The 25,742-nt window shown below is 45.5% G+C and overlaps 1 long non-coding RNA gene across 2 annotated transcripts; it reads right to left on the bottom strand.

Moving 5' to 3' along the window:
- Positions 1-9,397: 9,397 nt before the first annotated feature.
- On the bottom strand, positions 9,398-22,413 carry LOC144097557 (uncharacterized). 2 transcript variants are annotated; one of them, XR_013307058.1, is made up of 6 exons: positions 22,225-22,413; positions 18,563-18,669; positions 18,253-18,433; positions 15,177-15,291; positions 11,335-11,442; positions 9,398-9,477 (listed from the first exon to the last, which is right to left on the bottom strand). It is a non-coding gene; the product is annotated as an uncharacterized LOC144097557 (long non-coding RNA). The 2 variants fall into 2 exon arrangements; XR_013307059.1 differs by lacking the exons at positions 9,398-9,477; positions 11,335-11,442; positions 15,177-15,291 and adding an exon at positions 15,769-15,940.
- Positions 22,414-25,742: the final 3,329 nt, after the last annotated feature.

A 25,742-nucleotide genomic window follows, 5' to 3' on the forward strand; every position in this document is an offset into this window, starting at 1 on the left:
CTGTGGAGCTGGCGCGCCCTGTGATGGTGTATTGACATTCCACATGCCAAGGATGCGGATATTCTGGACCTCTCGCTGTTCGTGGTCTTGCAGGTAAAGACTGATTTGCTCCTTTTTGAAGAGCTTTTTATGGGCGCGAATGTATTCTGAGTTTTCAGGGGCGCCGATCACCCTGCACTGTCGAGCAAAATCCTCGATGGTGTGCATGGCTTGTTGTACTTTTGCTCCCTTCTCACCTGCCGAATGAGTGGCTGTCCAGACCATGACATCGACGGCGTGGAGCGCACGATTGATGCCAGGCTGATTGGCGAGCATGCATGCGAGGGAGATCACGGCAACGTTGTTGGGATTCAGGTAGCGTGACTGGGCAGGAGAAGAGACGTGGATGATCGGAGGAAGAAAACTTGGAAAACTTTATACAAGGACTATTTACATTATGTACAAGTACGGGCCACTAAGAGTGCTTCTTAGTAAAGAGAGCTTCTTAGGAGTCGCGAGTCTCTGATACCTCTCAAGAAGGGGGGCTCTCTCCTGGCATCAAACCAGCAGCTCCTTAAATACTCTTCGTATTCCCCAGACCCCTAGCTGGGGAATACAGTTCGAAGAATGATGTCCAATCACACGATGGTACTGCTGGTACCACCCACGGCAGGGCAGTCTGATGTTTCTTCGCAGCTCGGTCGAGGGAGAGGGAACAGGACTTGGTCACGTTGTCGTTCCCGCGGCTTCCAGGTGGCCGCACACGTGCGTCCGGAGGGCACCTGCATGACACAGGAATGCAGGCTGTCTTCCCGCAGGTGCCGAAAGAGCTTGTACTGGTGACCGGAACGCGGAGGCTCTGTCGCAAGTGCGGCACTTGGGCAATTGTTCAAATCCAGCGTGACTGAAGAGGACCACACTGATACCGCACTTTGTCGTGGCGAGGACCGGAACGAATACGCTTATGATCGTCGCTGGAATTCCTGTTGAACATGCGGGCACGGTATCTTCGCTGCCTCCGGCATTCCTGATTGAACACGTGGGGACGCTATTGTCGTCGTTACCTCTGGCAGTCCTGCAGCCACGTCTCCCCCAGAGTCTCACCCACCCTTGCGGTGGTCTTCATGGAATCCTCCCCATGCCCCACTTCGCCGAATACCACAGCAGGAAGGAAGCGCGAGCACAGCAGCACTCCCGCCGGCAGATATTGCGCCCTGAAGATGAACTGTTCGCACGTAGCTCGGCTGACTGGGCGTGCCAGTAACCAGATGCTCTTTGGGAGTCTTCTGAGGCCTTTAGTGCCGAAGCTCGGCATTGCTTCCCCTCGTCAGATGGCCGTTTTGGGAAATTCTCTGCAATGCTAGCCAAAAGGGATCACAGATGCCAAACCACACCTGATAAAAGCACGTGCCCTCAGAACCCACTCATCCCGCCAGACCAAAACTCAGGGCCAAAACTGCACTTACCAAAAAACTTTAACTAAAACTTGAAGAGATCAAATTTTTTGCCTGAATGAACATATGGTGTCTCCCGACGAGTAGTATTGACAGGGCACCTGTCCAAGGCGTGTGCTCCCGCTCGAGGCGCACTTGGATAGGAAAAAATATTCGCTAAACGAAATCAGTTTGGTGCTTAGAGGGCACGTGGTACGGGAATAGGTGACTTGATTTGGCCGACGAGGCGTTCAATTTTGCCCGCCCCAATACCTAGAGTCAAGGTACGTTACACCACTCGCTCTTACTTATCCTTGGCCGAAATAAGGAAACGAACTCCTAGGTATGTTACCTGATTGGTTGCTCGCTGGACAGCTGAATGTCGTGTTCGATGAGGGTTATTTTTCCTGGCTTGTTTGAAAACCCCTTGTTTGAATGTCGCGGACGACGTTTTTCATGTCTTTTCGTTGACTTTTCTGTCAAACGTGGCTCTCTGTGGATTGAATTTAGCAGCTCATTGGCTGCTTGCTCGTCCTCATGAGGGACATAAGGTATGCCCGAGGTCTCTTCCTCTTGCATGTTCAGCGCAATGTTTAACAATGGCCTGACGCTGCACATAAGGCTTCATCAAATTACTGTGTATTATTCGATTGTGTTTGTTCTTAAATTTGACCTCATAGTTGATGACCGAAAGCTTGGACACCACCTTAGCTGGCCCTTCCCATTGCACCTCAAGCTTGTTCCCTTTTGACGGACTCAGCAGCATCACCTGGTCACCAGGTTGAAAGGTGCGCTTGCGTGCCGATTTGTCGTAGTGCACTTTAGACAGTGACTTCGCTGCTCTGACATTTGCTTCCACGAGGTCTCTGGTTTTCGCAAGTCTTTGCAGTAGTTTCAGAACGTATTCCACTACACAGGGATCCCCTCCGTAACCCTCCCATGACTCCCTTAGCATGCGCAATGGGGTCCTCGAGTCACGCCCGTAGACTAGTTCAGCGGGGCTAAATTCCGTGCTTTCGTGGGGGACGGATCTCATTGCAAAGAGTGCTGCTGGAATGCAGCCTTCCCAAACTACTTTATGCTCAAAACACAGAGACCTAAGTATCCGCTTTAGCACTGAGTGCATACGCTCGACTGGATTTGACTGAGGGTGGTGAATGGAACTGCGGATTATTTTAATCCCACACCATTCAAAGAACGTTCTTGTCAAGCAGCTTGTGAACACGCTCCCGTTATCGCTTTGTATCTCTGCAGGGAACCCCACGCGAGAGAAAATTGACAAAAGGGCATCTACAACACATGCGGAACTTAGCTCCATCAAGGGAATGGCCTCGGGAAATTTGGTTTCCACGCACAGTGAGGTCAGAGTGTAGCGACAGCCAGAGTTGGACGCTCGCAGTGCGCCGACAGTATCTATTACAAGACGCCGAAAGGGCTTTGGAATTATGGGAACAAGTGTCATTGGTGCTTTCCATTCATCCGTCGACTTGCTGACCCGCTGGCAGGCGTCGCAAGATCTAACAAGCTGTTCCACATCTTTCCAGCAGCGAGGCCAGTAATATTCGAGGGCTAATATAGCTTTTGCTTTCTTTATGCCCAGGTGGCCCGCCCATGCATTTCCGTGTGCGAGCTCTAGAAGCTGCCGCCGGTACTTCTCAGGCACTAGGAGTTGCTCATATGCGCGTCCTTTGAGTCACAGTATATTCGGTACTGAAGGCCTGATTTCTCATGAAAGCGGATGTTTTTTCAGGCGACTCCATCGCTTATCTTATTTCTTAGAGCTCTTAACAATGGGTCGTTTTTCTGCTCTGCAACAAGTGCTTTCCTATCAACCTTAGTCAACTCCTCCCAACAAGTCGAAACAGGTGTTAATGTCGAACCCTTCGCGTTGGTTCCTGTTGCCGCATTCTGTACGGAATCGGCAGTTCCTTGTATTTCATGAGCTACCGCTTGTTCGGGAACACCTTCATGGTCATGCTCATGCGGTTTAGACGGATCAGTTTTTCTGCAAGGATCCCCCGGCTGGTCGGGAGAGTGGTTCGGTGCCTGCTCATTTATCGGAGCGCAGTCGAGTTTTTTTGCGAGCTTTCGCGCTCGAGAACGTGTTAGCGCCGTGCAAGCAAAGTCCGAGGTGAAAGAGAGACCTTTCTCTTTCAGCAGCTGCTCGAATTTGTTCGAAAACAGGTAGGGCAAGTGTGTCGGCAAGTTTGCGCTAACTGCCGCTTCTGTGTCTAGCCTGCCAAAAGTCCCTTCTAGGGTCACCTTCGCTACAGGCAAGCATGCACTCTGTTCTTCGGCGACCTGCTTAATCCAGGCGCATTCGCCGGTGAAGTCCGTGGAGGAAACACAGGACGGGTGAGCAACATCCATGGTAGCCGCTGAATCCCACAGTGCCCTGAATTTCTTGCCATTTATAACCACGTCCCGAATGTATCGCTCCAGCAATTTAAGGTTTTCCTCCGACTCTCGAATGCACGCGAACGCCATCCTTTGCTGTTTGCAGTTCACTGAGATGTGACCCTCCTTGTTGCAATTATGGCAGACAATGGGCATTCGCGCTTCAAACGCGCGAGCTCCAGGCGCCTGCTGTTTCGGCGAATCGGCAGATTTGGGTCACTCCATCTTGTTTGCGCTACCTCCTCCTTTTGATCCCGCTTCCTCTGTTCGGCGATCTCGGCGTGCTGGTGGCACCCTTCGGTCGGGAATTCTCTTTAAATAGGTTTCTCCCTTTCGTAACCTGTTATCGTACCCTGCCTTGCTTTGGAGGTTTCGGCGAACGTAATACTCGTCTGCGAGCTGTGCTGCTTTGTCTAGGTCTATATCTGTTAGCCTATCTTGCAGCCATATCCTCTGATCTTCTGGAATCGCGCTATAGTACTGCTCTAGTGCGATGCACTCCAGTACCTTGTCATGACTTCCATGCACCTCAGCGGTCTTGAGCGACTCGTTTAAGTTGACTTTAAGCCGGTACGCGAAGTCAGTATGCGATTCTCCGCCTTTCTTTACCTGCCTGAATCGCTGCCTAAAGGCTTCAGCAGAAAGCCGGTACTTTCTAAGCAGTGCGCTCTTTACCTTCTCGTAGTCAACATACTCTTCCCGTGAGAGGAGAGCCACCACTTCGGCAGCCTGGCACGGAAGGAGAGGAAGTAACTTCTCAGACCAAGCGCTCTTGTCGATGTGCACCTTCCCGCATGCGCGTTCGAAATTTACCAAAAAGAGTGCAATATTGCTTTCCACGCGGTATGGTGAGACGAGATCCTGCAATCTCTGCCTCCCTTGCTCCTCTACCGAAGCTACAGGGCTAAGACGCGCCATATTCCCTCCGTTCGACGCGATTTCGAGCTCCTTCATTTTTCGAGCATGTTCTCTCGCTTTTTCCTCTGCCTCACGGACCTCCCGTCTCTCTTGAGCCATCCGAAGCTCTTCTTTTTCTTTCTGCTCGCACAACTCCCGTCTTTTCTGATCTTTTTTCCGTCCAACAATCGTTTCCCAAGCCTCGTCGACCTACTCAGTAGTCACCTCCTCCTGCCGCATAACCTCGAGAATTCCTTTTTTTTTCGCAGAACGTAGCGAAATCCCCAGCTCCTGGCAAATTTCGAGCAGCTCCTGTACTTTTAACGTCTCCATCGTGAGTTCCACCATGCGTTAGCTAGCCCACTAAAACAAAAGCCCTAGCTTGAAGTGGACAAAGCAGTTTCCCTAAATCAATTTCCCAGACAACAGGAATCCGCACCTAGTATCTGCCTGTGCTAGTACGGTCAGGCGAAATGAACGGAAAACATTGGGCACTCACCCTTCCAAGGTATAGCTGACGCCTGTCAGTCCCGTAGCTGCCGAAGTCTGTTGGAGCCGGTAACTTCACGTTGACGTCCCACAGCTGCCATCCAGTTGTTGGATCTCAGGTAGCAGCATCCCGCCGCTGCCACCAGTTGTTGGGATTCAGGTAGCGTGACTGGGTCGGAGAAGAGACGAGGACGATCGGAGGAAGAAAACTTGGAAAACTTTATACAAGGACTATTTACATTATGTACAAGTACGGGCAACTGAGAGTGCTTCTCAGTAAAGAGAGCTTCTTAGGAGTCGGGAGTCTCTGATACCTCTCAAGAAGGGGGGCTCTCTCCTGGCATCAAACCAGCAGCTCCTTAAATACTCTTCGTATTCCCCAGATCCCTAGCTGGGGAATACAGTTCGAAGAATGATGTCCAATCACACGATGGCACTGATGGTACCACCCACGGCAGGGCGGTCCTGATGTTTCTTTGCAGCTCGGTCGAGGGAGAAGGAACAGGACTCGGTCACGTTGTCGTCTTCGCGGCTTCCAAGTGGCCGCGCACGTGCGTCCGGAGGGCACCGGCATGACACAGGAATGCAGGCTGTCTCCCAGCATGTCTCGAAAGATCTTGTACTGGTGACCGGAACGCGGAAGCTCTGTCAAATGTGCGGCACTCGGGCAATTGTTCAAATCCAGCGTGACTGAAGGGGACCACACTGATACCGCACTTCGTCGTGGCGAGGACCGGAACGAATACGCTTATGGTCGTCGCTGGCATTCCTGTTGAACACGCGGGGACGCTATCTTCGCTGCCTCCGGCATGCCTGTTCGAACACGTGGGGACGCTATTGTCGTCGTTCCCTCTGGCAGTCCTGCTGTCACGTCTCCCACAGAGGGCTCACCCACCCTCGCGGTGGTCTTCATGGAATCCTCCCCATGCCCCACTTCGCCGAATTCCACCGCAGGAAGCGCGAGCACAACAACGTTTAGCAGCAGCGGCGAGATTATCGAACCCTGCAGGGTGCCTTTGCGTGGGGAGGGCCGTTCGTCAGACTTGAGTCCGCCCACGCTAATGGTATCTGTTCGGTCAGTGAGGAAATTCTGCACGTAGTGGAGCATTTTCTGTCCGCATCGGAAGTCTCCGAGGCTCGTGAGGATAGCCTCGTGACTGATGTTATCCATTTTGGAAAGCTGAGCATTGACAAAGGCCGGTAACTGCTTCAACCTCTTTTTTTTTCTAGACGACTTGATCTTCTACGGAAAATCACAGATATTAAATGTAGGACAGATATTTACAAAACCTCGTTCTTTCCAAGGACTTGGATCAATTAGTGGAACATGCTGCCCCCCGGCGTCACTGAGTGCTGCACGGAAGATCAATTCCGCGGATTCTTATCTGATGTGTGACGTGGCGCGCAGTTCTCTTGCGTGTGTCTTTCCTTTCACTAGTGTCATTGTATTTATGGAGCGTAGTGGTCCTCCTTCAGTGTCTGCAGCCAGCATAATTCCCTCGTTTTTGGATGAGATGTGGTACAGGATATCCTCCTTGAGTTAGAGCATGATGTCCTGTACAGAGGGATGCTTCCGGAAACCGAACATGATGTCCGGAAAAAGTTCCTCGCGCTCCAAGTGCTCTGTCAGTCGGGTATGTACGATTCGCTCAAACCATTTAAACACTCACGACGTGAGCGAAATGGGCCAGAGGTTGTCCAGGTGTGGGGGCTTGCGTGGTTTGGGGACTGTTATTATTTATGCGTGCTTCCACTCCCGGGGTATCGTTCCGGTCACCCAGATCTCGTTGAAGTAATGAGTCATTTCTCGTATCCGCTTGTCTGAAGCGTTGCGGATGACCGCGTTCGTGAGTTGATCGCGTCCTGGGACAGTATTCTTGTTTTAAGAACAGGCCGCTGCGAAGACCTCCGCTTCAGTTATGGAAGCATCGAGCTGTGGGTTTTCTGGCCCTGAGTAATCCGGTAGGGGAACCAGGCCCGAAGTGGGCTTGCCCACATGCCAAGCCCACACTCGGTCTATTGTCTCGATGTCCGTGGCAGGTTCAGCGTGCAGGATCCCCTCGATCGTCTTGCTTCCTGTTACTACTAGTGAGCTGTTTAGTGTAGGCTTGAATTTTGTTGTTTAGCTAGGCTAGGCGAAGTTTCAGGCAGCGGTTATGCTTCTGGCGTTAACAGCGTCAAGTAAGGCTCCGTCGAGCTTTCCATAGATTCAAGAAGTGACGGTCTATATCCGGAGCCTCATCACTCTCCGCGATGTGTTTAGTGTGTCGGTCGTATTCCTCCTTCATGCAGGGAAGCTATTCTTGAACGTCCTGAGTAGCTGATGCGGTTTCCTCTTTCTGGAATTTATGCCAATCGGTGATTTTCGGCTGTTGGAGACATCGCTTATAGATGCCTGTTCCAGTGGCGATTTCGCAGACGTAGTGGTCACTGCCGAAGCTCAGCCCTCTGTTGTACCAAGTCGCTTCCAGACCCTCTGTCGCGTACGCCAGATCGGGGCAAGTATCTCTGTTAACGCTGTTTCCCTAGCGAGTAGGGTAGCAGAAGCCTGTGAGCAGGATCAGGTGGTTGTGCGTCGCTGCCTCAATAAGTGAGGTGCCCTTGGCGGTGTTGCGTGGGTACCCCACGTACGATGGGGTGCATTGAAATCCCTTGCAATGAGCAGGCGATTTTTTTCCGGCCCGAGCCTTCACCTCCTTAATGAGGGATTCGAAATTGGTGTTGCGGTCACGATGGGGACTGCACAGATTTATGGTGAATATGCTGCTATGTCTTCGGCGTCGGCCGCGCAAAATAATTTCAATGAGAATGTGCTTGATTTCAGTGAAGGAAATGGTGTGGTTGATTGCCGTTACCAATTTGCTTGCAAGTGTGGCCACCTTTTTGTAGTTGCCATCCACGCAAGTGTCGTGGCCAATCACTTTGGGGTTGTTGTTCACTTCTTGGAGAATAATGATTTCAGGTTTGCTTTGAATGTGGATGACATGAACGCCGAAATCATATTTGTTGCTGATGCTTCTGCAATTCCACTGCCACATACAGCAGCCTATGGTGTCCACCTGCGGGGGTATCCACGTGACGGCCTTGAATTACGGCGTCAATTGGCGTGACTTGCAAGTGGGTGCAGACGGTTTGACCGTGGCCAAGCATACTTGAGGCGGGAGCCCATACGACGCGCGTTCGCACCAACTCGCCCCCTAGCAGCCGATCCAGAAAGAAGAGACCCCTCTGAGCTCCTGTTGGGAACACAACGGAAATGAGCAGTCTATTCCCACCCACATCACTGCGACGAACTGCCAGATAGTCAATTTAAAACAGCCAAGTAAAAGGAAAAGAGTGCGCATTCCAACCTGGACGCAGTGTGTTCAAAAAGAAGTTTTGCTATGAAAGGCAATGTTCGCTACATCTAAGCCAACAATGCACCTTTTGTAATACGAGGACGAGCTGGAAGACACATGTGCACCATGTTTGAAGTGAGTTTCAGACCTACTGTGATTTTGGGTTCACCATACTGTGACCACAGCTGACTGACTGTCGGGTTGATTGGACGCACATGAAACCCAAGGCCACAGTAACAATTGCAGCTAAGGCTGTTTCATGAGCGATCATATCAGCATCACCACAAAAAGGAAGACCCATGAGCTACGCCTCAGCTCCACTTGACAGCCACCCAGAGGCAGCACGTGCTAACCGAAAAGAAGCTGCTACCCAATGTTTCTGTGCATGAAACACACTGTAAAAAAATGCTCCGCAGTACAGAGAAACCCGCTGGTAATGCGTTGCCGGAGGGTTTTCCGCAACATGAGGTACGGACTAAATGTCAGAAACAGAGACTCCGTATGACGACTGTCACATTCTTGGTAACGGAAAGTTACGCCATGCTATGCACGAGATCGAAATCGTTTTTTCACAACGAATGCTTATGTTTTGTTCTCATTGAAGTTTCCGCAATGTGTATGCATACGTCCTCCGTTCACTCGGAAGTCATTTCATCTAGAGCGGAAATTATCTGTATTGTAATTATGTACTTTCTGTAGTACATGAACATGCGTCTTCGTATAGCTTCTGCCCGCAATGTTCACTGCAGATATAGCCATCCAGGTGCCAAAGAAATAAGTATTATGTACAAGGCTTTCCTTAAGCATATTATGTAGTGCACACGTACAAAGAATGCAGCTTAGAATGAAAGAGTGGTAAGTGTTTGGGTGAGTACAAGTACATACGTTTTATTTTCATGGCAAACTACACACATTGTACATCTGCACATTGCTGTCGGATCCATCTGAAAAGCATAAAAAAAATCCTGATTTAGTGGTCACACAACACCAAATATAAATTTCACAAATACATTTCAACCATCCGCTATCGAACAATCGGCTTTCGTAGAAGCTTTCAAAAGCCATTCACCAAGAACCAACCTGTTATAATTTATTGCCCAAAATTCATTTCTCATAACAGTAAACAGTAAAAACCACAGGTCCAGAAAGAAGCAGACAAAATGCGCTTTCCCGGGCGGCACTGTGCGCATGAAAGTCTTTACAGTTGCTTATCATTTTGTGCAAATAGAAAGTAGCTCAGGATGGGGGCCAGATGCAATTCAATGCAGGTGCCTTTCTGTACATAGTACTAAATGCACAACTTAGCGAGCAAGGAACATTGGTAACATCTGAAAAAGGTGGGAGATGCTTGCCGAATTTATCGTCCATCCAATTTGTTATAGGCAAGACAAGACGAAGCGAAAGTCCCGCACTCAGTTTATATCCAGTTCCCGGGCATGCCCGTTGCGGCAGATTATGACGCTTTTTATTATGACACAAACTTGGAATACGGCCCCAGGAAGCACACTTCCCCAAAACCGCATGTTTTCACTCATAGCTTCCATTATCTCAGCATGTGCAAGAAAATGTACTAATATCTGATGTCAGTGAAAATGCAGTCACACGTACCGGAAGCAGCTCACTAAGGCATTCCAATATCTCTGCAGTGTGCCTCACAAGGAACGGACGCTCAAGTTTCAAAAAAGGGCTCTTGGCAGAAATTTAACCAAAGGCCGTTGCCATGTGAACCTTTTCAAAATTATGACCCCGAAAGACGAAGTGTCCTCATGTGTCTGATGCAAAAGAAGGATGAAGGCATGAGTCTTTCTGCTTTTTGAACAGCTGTGATAAGTTTTTTACTGGTACTGCTTGGTGCAGCTTGAGCCTCCTTCTTGACATTTTGTGAAATAATTATATATCTGCGAAAGATCTCGCTAGCAAACATTTTGGCACTAATGGAGAAGCAAAAAGACCCATGTCCTAGGCCTTTTTTTGTGACACTAAAGGAAGGCTTGCCTTTTAGAGTCATTGATTACGAAGAGGTCCATGTGGCAACAAACTTTGAGAGAATTCCTTCAAGGGCTCTTTGTTCTCATGAGGTGCCCTGTAGATATATCACAACACCTCAGTGAGCTGTTACCAGCCATGTGAGTTCACTGTCACTTGACATCAAGGGTATGTACTTTTCGTCGCCACATGCAGCAATGATGTATATGTCAAGAGAAAGCATAAAAGATTTCTAAGTGCAATTCCAGATTGCTTGCGGAGGAAAGCACAAGAGTGGCCATGCTCAGCTGTTACCTTTGCTTCTTGCTCGAGTTCTACAGTGAGCTTTACGTAATGACAGGTGTCTGCATCAACTCATATTTAACACCCGTCCTGTGCGACCTCCATCTTGCACTACATGACAGGCAACTTTATAACACCCTTCATGCAATGAGTGTCATCAGGGTCGGTGTGTTCTGTCAGTTTCCTGGTCCTGTGGTTTGTGCTGAGTTTTCTACTCTTAAATTATTTACTGCCTTCGTTCTCCACTCCATGAAGCCTGAATGTGCTACACTGGGCTGCTCCACGCGTCGTGGAGCAGCCCAGTGGCCATTTTTTTTTCGTATGTCGGAGGCACTCAGCTCGAAAGCCATGCTTACTATATTCAGCAGACAAGGGTACATGTGAGACACATCATTAATAACTAATTCTCACAGTGGTATCTGGTGCAAGAATATCTAAATACTACTCAATTTTTGCTTAAGTTTTCAGATACACTCTTAGATTAAAAACATAATTTGGCTACATTAGCAGAAGCACAGCACCAAGGTACTCACCAGTTGCCTGAAGCACTGTACGCAAGTTCTCGTGCCATCATGAATACAGCACACTGTCCACGTCTTCATAATTCCATGTCACTCCAGCACTTCGGTAGCAAAATTTTCCTTTAAAAAAAGTAGTTTTGTTTATGTTAGACTGGTCATATTTAATTTTACTATATACTATGTACTTCGCATTGTACTGCCCCAGACTAAAAAATACCAATGATCACACATTGAATTATGTCATATGTGATCACCAAATTATGTGATCACCATTATGTTCTTAGAAATTCTGATTGAAATAAATCTGACAAAATATTATTTCAGAAAATGTGGCACAAGGAAGAAGGACGCTAGCTAGATAACCTGGACGAATGTTTTCAGTTGCATGCAGCCACCGGCACCATTGCACACAAAATGTACAATAAAGTGGGTTTTACCTTTCCGAATAGAATTTAATGCTGCAAACATTTAAGTAAAAAATTTCAACCTTCCATTCCGCATAAAGGAAAGAAAATTCCTCTCGTTTTTTTCACAAGCCTCTGCAAGTACACAATTCAGTGAATCTACTCTACAAGTACCTGATTCTATCAGCACGAGACAGGGACGAGAAAAGAAACAAAACAGGCACTGACTCGCAACTGAAGTTTATTGAAGTGAACAGTGAGTATACAGAAAAGCCACACGCCACAAACTACACAATTACACATAAGCTACATCACAACATAAGTAAATGATTTATCTTAACATTCCTCTCATCTAGACAGTCCAACCCGCTGCATGTTAATGCTATGGGCAGCACACTCACACATTCGTCACCGAGTCATAAGATGTGTCTAGCCTCGATAATTTTCTGGTTAATCTGCTGTGAACGTAGTGCCAAAATGCGTGTTGCCGAAAGGAATGGCTAGCAGCCTTCACATCCCTTGTAATATGCAGATAAGTTACAACCCCTACCAATATCCAAATACCTCTCATGCTCATGTAGTCTTCCATTGATACACATTCCAGTTTCACCAACATAAACCCAACCACATGATAATGGTATGCAATGCATGCAATGGTTGCAAGGCACATATATGTTGCCACGTTTCGCTCGACACATGTGCTTTTCCCTAACGAAATTCACAAAATTATTAACAATTTTACAGATTGTAGACAACTTATTAGAGGCCGAACACACCATTTTTACGTCATACCTTCTGGCCACAGTTTTCAAAATTTGCAACAATCATTGTCTGTACAGTAACACAGTCAGTCTTTTGGCATCTCACTGGCTGGCCCCAGCCTGATCATGCCAGTCCCTGCGAAGGGGTTTCAGCTTTTAACATGCTAAAGGGAAGAATGGCACAGCATCAAGTAACGAGGAAAGCAGGACAGCACACCCACGCACAAGTGCCAACCCTGGAGCAGATACAAAATCCAAGAGCGCGTGCTTGACATTCAGCGTTGACAGTCAAGGAAACGAGGAAACACGGATTTGAACGCTAAAGATTGAACGAGCCCGATCCTTGGCTGCCAACGCTGAATGTCAAGTACACGCTCCTAGATTCTGCATCCGCTCCAAGGATGGCACTTGTGCGTGGGTGTGCTCTCCTGTTGTCCTCGTTACTTGATGCTGTGCCATTCTTATCTTGAGCATGTCAGACAAACTTGCCCAATCTTATATGCTCAGCTTTAACAATTTATCGCACGCTTCTGCAATAGCATGGTTGGGAAATCATGCTTTAATTAGCCTTAAAATCTTCTCTTGGAAACCAGTTGTCACGCTGTAAAAGCATGGCTTCACCAATACCGAGCCTAGACTTGAGGACGCAATGCTATCTTTCACTAGCTTAGAATCATTCGACCAACAGTCAAGTAGCTGCTTAACACTCCTGGGTGAATATCGCTAGCACACATTGCACGTGCAGAACATCAAGGTAAGGTTCAGAAACCGCAGCTCTTTTTGTTGGGACATTTTCTCCAAGGTAAACTTAAGACAAAGGCCTTGCTCCTTAAACAAGTTCACAATATGTACAGGTCCCACACTATCACAACCTTTGTAAAAGACCAGAAAATCATAGACGTAGCGAAAGATTTCCCCCAGCCCATGCAATTTCTTGGCAATCATTCCTTCCACCCTGCTTAAGAGAATATTGCTTAGCACAGGGGCAACCTTCGAATCGATACATTTAGCAGACTTTTGAACATATGCCGCACTGCCATACTCCACAAACATGCTCATCACTTCAAATAAAAGGAGGCAAGTGCCAAAAAAGACTTATGTTACACACCCGTTCCTAAACACGAGCTCATCTTTGTGCTCCGATATTCACATTCATAAGCTTTTCACAAGATCTTCATACGGGATAGAATAAAATAGTTCTACATCGACACTAATCACAAGACAATCCGCTGGATTGTCATTCTTAAGATACTCAACCACACTGCGAATTGAGTACAAGAAATGGATCTTCAAGATGCGAAGTAGACAGATGCTTTTGCAAATAACCAGAGATAATTTTGCATGAATCCTTTTCTGAAATTTATCTGAAGAGCATGCTATTGAATAGCATTTATTTGAAGAGCATGTTTGTAGAGTAGCGCAGTGCGGCATGTGTTCTAAAGTCTCGAATATGTAGTGGTTCGAAGGTTGACCTTGTGCTAAGCAATATTTTCTTGAGTAGGGTGGATAGAATAATTGTCCAGAATGTGCATGGGCTGGGGGAAAAATCTTTTGCTATGTCGATGATTTTCTGGTCTTTTATAAAGGTTGTGATAGTTCGGGACCTGTACATCTTCTCAAGTTGTTTAAGGAGCAAGGCCTTTATCTCAGGTTTACCTTGGAGCAAATGTCCCAAGAAAAAGAGCTGTGGTTTCTGGACCTTACCTTGATGTTCAGCACACTTCATGTGTGCTGGCGAGTGTTAAGCTGCTACCTGGCTACATGTCGACCATTCCAAGCTAGTGAAAGACAGCACTGCACTTTCTAGCGCGGGCTCAGAATTGATTAAATTATGCTTTCACAGCATGACGACTAGTTTCCAAGAGCAGATTTTAAGGTTAACGAACGCAGGATTTCAAAACCTTGTTACTGCAAGAGCATATGATAAATTGTTAAAGAAGCTGAGACAGTTTTGCGGTGACCGGCACAATCAGGCTGGGGCCAGCCAGCGAGATGCCAAAAGACCAGTTGTGTTACCTTATGTACATAAATTGTCGCACAATTTGAAAAATGTGGCCAGAAGGTATGATGTAAAAGTGGCTTTCTCGGCCCCTAATACGTTGTCTAAAGTATGTAAAATTTTAAGAATAATTCTGTGAATGTGGCTCGAGAAAAGTACACGTGTAGAGTGAAATGTATATGTACCTTGTAAAATGAATTTGGTATCAAATATTATTATCTTGTAGTCTGGTTTACGTAGGTGCAACTGGAAGGTGTATGAATGTAAGACTACAGGAACACAAGAGGGTAGGGGCTCGGCTAGGTGGTTGGGGTAACTCTGCTGTACACTGCACGGGATGTGAAGTCTGCTACCCTTTCCTTTTGGCAACACGCATTTTGGCAGTAAATTGAGAGATTAAATGGGAGATTATCGAGGCTAGACACATCTTATGACTCCGTGAAGAATGTGTGTTTTGTCTATCGTGTTAACACACAATGAGTTGGGCTACCTCGATCAGGAAAATGTTGAGGGCGATTTTTGACTCATGTTGTCCTGTATGCTTATCTGTAACTGCATGGTTTATGGTATTGCTTGGCTTTTTATATATTCCCTGTTCACGCGAATAAACTTTAGTCGCGAGTCAGCACCTGTCTTGTCTCCTTTCTCATCCCTGTCTTTCGCGCTGGTGGATTCACCGCAATGGCTCACCTCTGCAGAAATCCAAGGCATGACATTTTCCTCTTCACACTCGTGGTTCAGCGCATAATACGGCAAAGGCTTTTCAATTCCAAGGAAAGTTCATGGCTCCATTGAACACTGCCTCCTGCTTACAAGACACAGAGCAGCAATCATTGTATATTCTACCTGTGACACAAAGAGCAAAGTTTTAGTTTGAGTGGACTAAACTAGGAAAGCAGCACAATATATCTATAGCCAAATAACTGAACTGAAAGAAATAGAGGGTAGTGTAATAGTGAACTCACTGATATATTGCAAGTGAGATATATGCATAGCCGCCGCGGTGGCTCAGTGGTTATGGTGCTCGGCTGCGGACCCGAAAGACGTGGGTTCGATCCCGGCCGCGGCGGTCGAATTTCGATGGAGGCGAAATTCTAGAGGCCCGTGTACTGTGCGATGTCAGTGCACGTTAAAGAACCCCAGGTGGTCGAAATTTCCGGAGCCCTTCACTACGGCGTCCCTCATAGCCTGAGTCGCTTTGGGACGTTAAACATTCATAAACCAAACCTGAGATATATGCATAATATATTGCAATATCCAACACTGCTACCATTGCCTTAGCCAACTACTTCATAAATAACAATAAATGCAGTATCACAAAAATACTGATAACGTACTATTAGTGTTAATAGTAGCAGTGCAGGTTCCATGAACAAAAAAGGCCCCAGTGCTGACTGTCATTCCCACAGCAGCCTTGTGACCAATGGCCGGTGTAAAGGAAAGAGGAGGAATGACTGAAAAGAGAAAGAGCCAGGGGGAAGGAAAATAGGTATAGAAGGGCTTAGGATATCATAGGCAAATAAGGTTGTTCAGACAGTGAGCACAAAATAAACATTACCACACAAGTAAAGACATACAAGACCAAACATATATATCATTGTGCAGAGTGGCAAACTTGATGCCATTTAGCCCAGAATATGTTTTCAATAAAGAGATTATAATTATTAATAGAACAACTGACCGAGTGAAACCATAACAGGCATGAACAAGGAAGTTGTTAGTATTCTGGCAGAAATTAAAAGAAGAAAATGGATCTGGCAAGGGCATACAATGCAGAAAATGAATCACCAATGGTATCTTAGGGCAACAGAATGAATTTGATGGATTTTAATGGCACAAGGGCATCTGTGGCCAAAGAGTGCCTTAGAACAAGTTAATTTCGTCTACTCAAGGTGAAATCAGAGACCCATTTCCCAAGCATTTCATTCCAGATAAGCTGAGCACCACGCCAGGAAACAGCTTGTGCATTGCAACAAAATGAATTTCACCCTAAGGAAAATATAGCAGGAGATAGCTGATTATAAGCTCACTAGATAAGATTAGGTGATTTCTGATAGTGTGGCATGTAGCTGGTGCAAGACACAGATAATTAAACTGGAAAAGGCCATTGTCCTGAGGTGAATGTAAACTAAGCAATGAGGATAATGAAATTCGCTACACTAGAGCTGTTAAGAATCAGCTCAAGTTCCATGCTTCAAGATGATGCAAGTTTGCTCAGTGAAAAAAAATAAGTTCACCCAAGAATTGTTATCTTGGCGGTATCAGGCTGCAGGTGCAGATGAATTAATCCTGCCTCAGAGAAGAGCTACATAGAGCACAAAACATTTTAGGCCAGTCCAACACTGACAGCTGTTAATAACTATTTTAAAACTGTTTTTCATTGCACAAGCAATAATACCGAGTTTGTGTTGGTCATGTGATTATGTTACTGAGGCTCTCCTAAAAATTCTAGCCAGAGCTAAAATACAAGCTGTCTCAACTAAGTTTTTATATCAACAATGAGAACATAAACACATGCAGATTATTCAAGTAGAAGTTTTATTCTTCATGACGTGCCCTACAAATTTTAAATTATACTGAAAAGTAATAGAGTGGAGTGCTTGTGCCAAAAATACTAAACCTCAACAACAAAGAGAACACAAGATAAAGGCAACAACATATTGCCCAAAATTTAAATGTTTTACAGAACAAATATGAAAAGAAAACCTCTCCACAACTGGAACAAAACAGCGTGATACCGAGCACACATTTGAAAATTGTTTCATCCAAATCCCCAGTCTGGTGCTCCAGCACTCTTCAGCCAGCATGTCATGAAATGCACCATAGTTCTGGTAGCTGTAAAGAGCATACAGCTGATCCGGTATTTTGATATGTGAGCAGTAACCCTCAATGACCACCAGGCTGAATACTTTCAAGAGGCTGTTCTAGTAACAAGACTGCAGTGAAACACTTAGCAAGTTATGCTGGCGTAATAATGCAAACCGTTAATCTGAGAGTTCGCTACCACGCAACTCTGTAGTAACTCCTAAAGTGATGCAATCGAATGAAAGAAAGGACTGCCTATTATATAAACAAAAGTCAAGAGGCCGCAATGCAAGGCCACTACAGAAGTGCTGCAATACAGCAATAGCGATACAATGTACACTTTAAGCAACACAATGTAACATGATCTTTTATCCTTAATTATCAAAATTTAAATATTCATTTTCTTTGCTCTCTTGCAAAATTAAGTTTAGATCGTGAAAGCGCTCAAAAAGACAAGGATACAGAAAGAGATTTCCACACAGTGCACTTACTTCCAGTGTCTTTTTGAGCACATCCACTATCTAAACATGGTAACCCAACTAGTCTAAACGCTGTCGTTATTCCAAAATTACGCCTTTCACAAAGTGGGAGCCCCTTTCCCCATACAAGGTGCACCATAACTAATCCAACACTTTTTTCATGATGTTTTCTTTGAGAATAAACACTGTTTGAAGATTTTGCAATAATACTTGTCTTTTCGATTCTACGAATGTATCATGCAAGTGTTCAATGAAATGACCATCTGCCTATCTTGATCATTGCTCAAAATCAGGGTATAATGCACCATGAAGGGCAGGCTCTGCTTGATTTTTATGTTTACCTAACGAAGCATGTACGTGCAACCCTTCTGCTGGCTTGTATGCAGCAGGTTTGTCTAGCTAGGCGAATTGTGGTTTTGCTATAAAGATGAAATGGTACTTTGGACGTGAATGGTTTTCTAAAATGCATTTAACATACATACCGGGGCTTTAACAGCACCTGGTGTAAGCAACATCAGTGGGGGGACCGCAGGAGTGGCCTAGTGGTCCGAGCATCTGCCTCGCAAGCAGGAGGTGCGGAGTTCGATCCCCAGTGCCACCGGGTAACCAGCGGTGATATAATGGGTCGTTTCAATGGCCAGTTTAAAACTTGAAATAACCATGCTGCAATATGTACAAAAAATGATTTGTGTGCTCTCCCTTACATGACATAGTTAATCATATCATAGTGTTGGTAGTACACAAAATGCATGTGTGGAACATATACATGCACTGTTTTTGTTCATATCTTACCTGCTATGTGCTGTTATGGCATGTTATGTGCTGGGAAAGCAACAGATAGTGAGCAATGTTGTGCTGCAGCCTTTCTTCTGGTGGAATTTGAATCATGTGAGGTGCAGCTGAAAGAAATTGTTTCATACATAAGTATATTTCATGTAACACAACAAAAAGTGCACAGCCCCATCATGAGTTGTGGTTTAAACTAACAGCGAGCTTTTTACTACTCTATTTAACATATGATGCAAGTCAGTGATGCTGGAGGCACAAAACTAAATACTGTGAGGTAACAAGAGCTAATATGGACAATCATGCCTTTAAGAGATATTGTCAATATCTATTTTCCTGAATGAACTAAAGTTATCCTTAGAAGCATTCAGAGGAAGATAATTTTGCTAAATGCCTTTTGCCAGAATAGGCCTTTTATGAACCAGTTGCAAATGAAAAGAATAACTTTAAGACCATGCTATGCATGCTCTAACGCCAAAGTAGTTGCATACAAGCAGTATACTATGCCCCTAGTTTTATGGTGGGCCTGTACTACACAATTTTCATGCAAGGTAGTGGAAAGTATGTGCCATGAAACAGACCTCTGCTTGCTGAAACTGGCAAATAAGTACTGGGTTTTTAAGGCAGGAAAGAAGTTACATAGTTCCTTCTGCAGGTTTTGAACTTCAGGTTAGTTATTTGAAAAATATCAATCCCTGAACTGCAATGATTGAAGTTTTTAGCAAATAACATTTCCATTGTAACAGTGGAAACGCTCTTTTATTTGAGGAACGACTTTTCAAAAGCCTGCGTTTCATGGTGGCTGTCAAGTAGCCCTGATAAAGAGAAACCAGTCACGACACACAACCAAGCCCCCGTAGCACATTTTCAACTATACCCTCATGATATAGCTTTAAAGTAAGTGTTAAGCATTACAAATACAAATCCCTTGATTTCCTTAATGATTTATCACTGGTGTATACATACAAAGATAACAGTACAAGATGTGGAGTGCATGGTACAGAGACAGTAGGCAGATGGTTTCTTGACACTCAAAAAGTGAACAAGGGAAGGAAAAATCTCAGGGTGCTTGCCGTTTCGACAAGACAACTTGTTTTCGCCTGGGGTCAACATATGCAGAGAAAACTTAGAATCAAGAACAGGGTTGTCCACTCTTAGTGCGAACACGCGAGCACATGGCTGTGCTCTTTGGGCCACTGTGTCTGACATTGCCACACATCGAAGTGTAACATGACACGAAGCACCACATTCAGGTGCATCTCCTCTTGCGCCATTTTGCAGCGATGAGCGGCTGCGCCGCACACAGTGGACCTCTAAAGAGTGCGGCCATGCGCTCACATGTTTGCACAAAATGTGGCCAGCTCTGTACATTCCGGAATTGGCATAATTATTTGAAAAGGCCTTGCACATGGTCAGAGGTTTCCCAACCCATAATTTCGACCTCCTTTCCTGCTTTCTTTAATTTATCGTTATACTTTAACCTTACGCCCTGCACCTCCTGACATCACTTCTCGGAACCTTGGCTGCCATACTCCTCCCCCTCCCCCTTCTTTTTGCCTTTTCTCCGAACCTGCCCTCATTTTCTCTTTTTCCTTCAAATTATTTTGCCCCCCCCCCCCCCCCTGGTATTTTATTCTGCCATGCTGCTTAATTCCTTTATCCTAGTTTTTCAGGAAAAGGCAGCCAGCCATACCAAGCCACCTGTTGCGGCTGGACATAAAGCCATTCAAGCCCACTATCCACACTCCATACCCCGAGATTCGTTTCTACTGAATTGGGCTTTTTTGTTTTCACAGTTTTGCAGGTCAACCGGTTAATCTTCTTTAGCAGCTATCATGCCTGGTCAAGGTTCACGCTCCCCATCGTAACGCCCTTCCGATATCGCACCCTCGTCCCACACAACAGGCCTTTCGCCTCGAAGTGAAAACCTTATTTAAACCCCACCAATGATGAACACTTTGCCAGACAAAGACAAGTACTCTTGTCGAAACGTCGGAAAGCACCCTGAGGCTTTTCCCTTCCATATTCAGTTTGTGAGATACCAGGGACAGGTGTTCAAGCAGCCATACCACACTAATACCCCTGTCACACGGGCACCGCAAAGGCCTTTGAGAATCATATCCAAAGGCGTAAGGAGTGCAGCTACCCGGTACAAATGTTGCGCCTTTGTCGCTAAGGGCCTTGGAGGCGAAGGCGCTCAACCGAGACCTTCGGAGCCCGAAGACGCGGCATTCGAGAAGCTGTGATCGCAGTACCATCCAAAGTCAAAAAGTAAAAGCAATAAAAAAAATAGATAAGCTAATAATGTTTGAAAACATTTTTTTAAATACGAAAGGTGTGTCTGGCTTTGGTTTTTGTACAGGTGTTTGTTTTATGTTCAAATTTCAAGACAGTGAAAGTGTTGCGGCAACACCGAGCGCCCATGGTGGCCAAGGCAATACACGTACAAAACCTGCTCCTGCTGATGAGAGTAGCTGTTGCAGTACTTTTAAGGAAGCAATCAGAATAAAAAAATTGTCAAAGCTCAACGAATGAACAGAATACACCACTTTAATTTTAGAACACTCACTTCAGCCACCTCGAGTATAGCAGCGGGTGCTAAGCCTGAACGACTTTCACCTTTGGGCTGCACTGTGTAGCTGCATCGCTGCTCCTTTAAGCTTTCGCTCCTTTGGTGAAAAATGGTGCCTTTGCTGGAAAGGCCTTCGAGGAATGCCATGTGACAGGGGTATAAAGCACATTTTTTACTGACACGAAAGACTCAGTGCCTTTAGCTCTGACAACATTCTGAATCATGCTTTGGTGTCTTAGCATATCAAAATACTGGACATGACAAAATCAGCTAATTAGTGAGGGCTATTATTTGCTATAGGTAAAATTATAACATTCTCCTAAAATAATGAAAAGAAACCACCAGCACTGACATCAATGTACAATTTGGCTGTAACATACTGACATGACAATATAGTTACACGTAAATTCCCTTTTCGCACTTCAAAACTGCATGCATTATTTCTAAAAAGTGCGAGAACAGAAGCTCATACATAGTGCCAAAGAAAAGAGTGCATAATAGTACCACTTATGAGGTGTTTATCGGCAACTGCAATGAGCAAGGCTATGTTAATGGCAATCCAGAGTTATTTGTCTTACGAGCGCATGCACTTGGGAGGTGATAGCAGCTGTGGACGCAGCTGTCCATCGCAGTTTTGAGTCTGTCGAGATAACACATGGGGTAAGGTATTCCCTGTTTTGCTGCCGAAGGCAAAACCGTCAGCGAGTGGAGTTGCCTTGCTATTCACTGTCAATATCTACTGCTCAAAGTAAAGGAAACTAGGGCATAAAACATACAGCATTTCATATTATGCTTTGGCCAAATGCAGTGAGAATGAAACAGACTAGAGACTTGTCTTATGACGTTTGCACTCTTTACTTTGCACCAGAGGAAAACAAATTTATGTACAGTTGACCTACTGCTTGCCACAGTCCTAGAAGAAATGAATCCAGGTCTCAGAAATTCTACCGAGAGAATACTGATGCTGCATGTGCATTTCTCTGAACTGTTCTGAAATATGCAGAAGTTACCAATTTTTTTACTACCTGATTACATACTGTAATCTTTGCAAGGAATATAAGGTTAACGGACTGAGAAAAAATGTCAGGAATGGTACCTTTGGTACTGGGCACTTGGACAAACAAATGACCCACTGGGCGTCCCCAGGAGCTCTGCTACCAGGCACCCCTAGCAACAGTAGTCAATTTTCCAGATCCAAAGGAGCCATGCGAATGATTGCCGAAAAGTCGAGTTTAAGGACAGCAGATGCATGAACACAAAACAGTTTTCCAACTTTGTTTCAGTGTGATAAATGGTTTCAAATCTCTAGACTATACCTGGTAGTACACAAATTATCAGAACACCATCTCCCGCTCAGAATCATCTCAAAACACATTCGACACGCAGTACCAACATGGACAGTTCGTGCTTAATCGAATCCAAAAGTTTACGCTGATCGACCAATGTTACTCTAAATAGAGACAGAAAGCGCATGCACGTTGTACTGATGTTATCGTGAACATAACATGCAACGAGACGCAGAGTTACAATACAAACAAAAAACCGCTTTCAAAATTTGAGAACAAAAGGCTCACCTTCTCACAAGTTCGCCAAACCGGAGACGTTGCCGAGTGGCTGTCGCCAAAGTCACTCGCAATGCACAGAAACAATAAAAATGCAGTGCCGCTGACTTTCCTTGAGCAATTCCAGTCGATTGAACTTCCACCTGTTCGCACCGACTACCTCTGCAAGCATGTCTAAAAGTTAGCGGGCCACGCCATTTGCAATTTACGGAGGTACACGGGAAATTCATAGCGCCATTCGCGTATTCGCGCTCAAGCTCACGTCGCTGATGTCGCAAAGGCGCAGAACGGCAAAAACATATAAGATGTATTTAATTTTACGGTAGCTTATTTAGCTGACAACTTGAATCGTTTGATATATTGTTTTTTCTATTCGTTGCATGAACGTTATTACCACCAGGGGCAGCGCAGCTTGGCCATGGCTAGCCATGGCGAAGTCGAAGCGCTAGCCGAGCCCGCAGTCGGAAACATGTGCGCAGTTAGCGCAGTGTGGAGTTGAATGAACAGGCGCTTTGGAATGGGTTTTTGTTCTTCCGTGTTCGCTGCGTGCGTCCTGCGCGTTGTGTGTCTTTAGTATGTGTGTGTGTATGTGTGTGGCCGGAACGCTGCATTGGAGTGTACATACAACAGCTCGCTGTCCCGTGCGGCATCGGTGCGTAGTAAAACGATCATGCAGAATGTGCGTTACAATGCCAGTGGCCCTGCACGAAAGAGGGGACTTGAAGCCGACGGAAAAGCTGCTCTCCCTCGTGGGACTGCAAGAATCTGGCGAGTAACAGTCGACGCGCGTTTCGGTGGATGATTCCGTTTACCACGCCAAAAAATTCAGCACTGGCCAACAGCAATGAACTGCTGCTGCATCATCACCTGTGTGATGTTTGTGACAAGCTTGTTGGATGTGAACGTGGCCATGAATGGTATTCGCCGAGCAGTGGCCCTCAGGGCGTGGCACCAGTGGATACCCGAAGACGATTACTGTTTGCCCGCGCCCTGGCGCCTCGCATTCAACCGAATGCATTGGCGTTAATTATTTATATCGGAATTACACACGTAGTTGGACTCGCAAATATTACAGCGTACAAACGTACCGTCGGAAGAGCACCCTTTTTCATTTTTTTAGGGAGGGGGTGGGGGAATTACCGTCTGCTCAAATTTAATGTCACTAATATTTTGAGCTTATTTTCTAAACAGGTGCCGTGGTGGCACTGTAAGCAATGCATTTACTGGGCAGAAGTTTATTTTATGCTGTGTTGGCACAAGGTTAATGATTGTCATTGTACTGTGGTGCCATGTTCAAACAAAACACATAATTGTACACTCTCTTTGAAGAATGTCTAATGAGGTAATAAATTACTGAGCAGCGAGTATGCATTGTGGTAAATGCGATGAACGTTACTGAATTACTTCACACTTGTCATGTTCTGTTGTCGTTAGTGATTACGTATGCCTTGGTGTCTGCTGCTTTCCAGTGTAGGGGTCGAGAGGCATGTCGAGCTCCACTTACCAGCTTTTTTTCCTTCCACTCTCTACTGGCCAACGTGGTAAAATAAACTCAACATAATGCGTGATTGCTCAGACCTAGATTAGACTACCATTTCACTTATTTACTCTCAGGGCCAATTGGCATCGAAGAGAGGAGAGCGACTAACATAAATACATGTGTAGGCAGATTAATTAAAATGATTATACACAGCAGAATTGAAGGCATTGGATGCAGTGGTGGACATGACGAAGGCAGAGAAGATGTGACAGCTGGAAACGTAGAAAAGTGGAGATCTGCGTGAGTTTGTACGCGACTTGAGGTGAACGCTAGCAAAAAATTAAGAAGGCGCAACATGTAGTTTAACAGAAGAAAGCACCTCCCAGCAAGCCAAAATGTGCACATGCAAGCAGTTATGTGAACACAGAACATAGAAAATGCAACTCCTTTTTGGACAGAAGGAAAGCTAAGGCACAATGCTTATTGTGATGTTGCTTAAAAAGTTGGTGTCTAGTTGTTGCCCTTCATATCTGGTCCTTCCACACCCAGCAACTGAAATGCCATCAAAAAGGAGCATCTCCAATCACTCTAATTACATGGGAGGTACACATCGCCAGATGTCAGAGGCTTGGCGTCTCATCTTGCAGACTAGCTAGTTTGGCAGATTTAAACTTTACCGCATGTAAGAGGCATGCGGTAGCCTTGAAGGGGAGTATTTCATAAGTGTTACAGCATATTGTACAGTGCTGGCATGCTTCATTATTTACATCACAGTAATATGCTAGCACAGGCTGGAAAGTTTGTAAGTGAACAGAAAAGAACAATGTTCATGCCATATCTTAGCCACATTCTTAGTATTGTATAAAAAGTGCAAATAAGGAATTCCTCATTTTTTTGTCAGCTTTTTCTTTCTGTGCATTGATTTTTTGCAAGTTAGCAAGGTTCTACAGTCTTGTGTGCCTATCGGCTGGCCCCTTGTTTGTCAAAGGTACCGAGTACACAATGGGTCGTGTCAGTGGAAGCTAACTAAACGATGGATAGAAAATTCATGCTTTCAGAGTATTTCCAGAAAAAACTGCTATTATTTCTTAATCAGGATGGGGGAACAGCATCGACGGTGCACATCCTCCTTGTCACTGCAGCAATTATGGCTGCTCGCTGCTTTTCGATGGCGTTTCATTTATCTGCAGGAAGAGCAGGCATGAATGGGCGGCAATAGGTACCGACTAAATTAAACATTGCATTGAGCAATATGTTGTTGTGTCGGTGCTTTTGTTATCCATGAAGGAGTTGGTGTTTTTGATTAATGGTTGTGTAGCAAAGATTGAACTGCTACATTGCACTGCATTCACAGATTTGCTTGCCCATGCTTTTGGTTTACTCAGTTTTTTATTTCCTTACCAAATGGCAGATGGAAATTCAGCTTTCAACTTGTGCACTTTCATCATGTTTGCAATGTACTTTCAGCTGGTGTTCAGTTTCACTTTGGAGAAGTTGTCCAACCATTGTCTGTGTCTAAATGTTTTTTAAGAGTTGACCTCATTACGCAGCATTTCTCACAGAAAGCAAATG

Source organism: Amblyomma americanum, chromosome 7 (assembly GCF_052857255.1).
Source record: "Amblyomma americanum isolate KBUSLIRL-KWMA chromosome 7, ASM5285725v1, whole genome shotgun sequence".
NCBI lineage: Eukaryota > Metazoa > Arthropoda > Arachnida > Ixodida > Ixodidae > Amblyomma > Amblyomma americanum.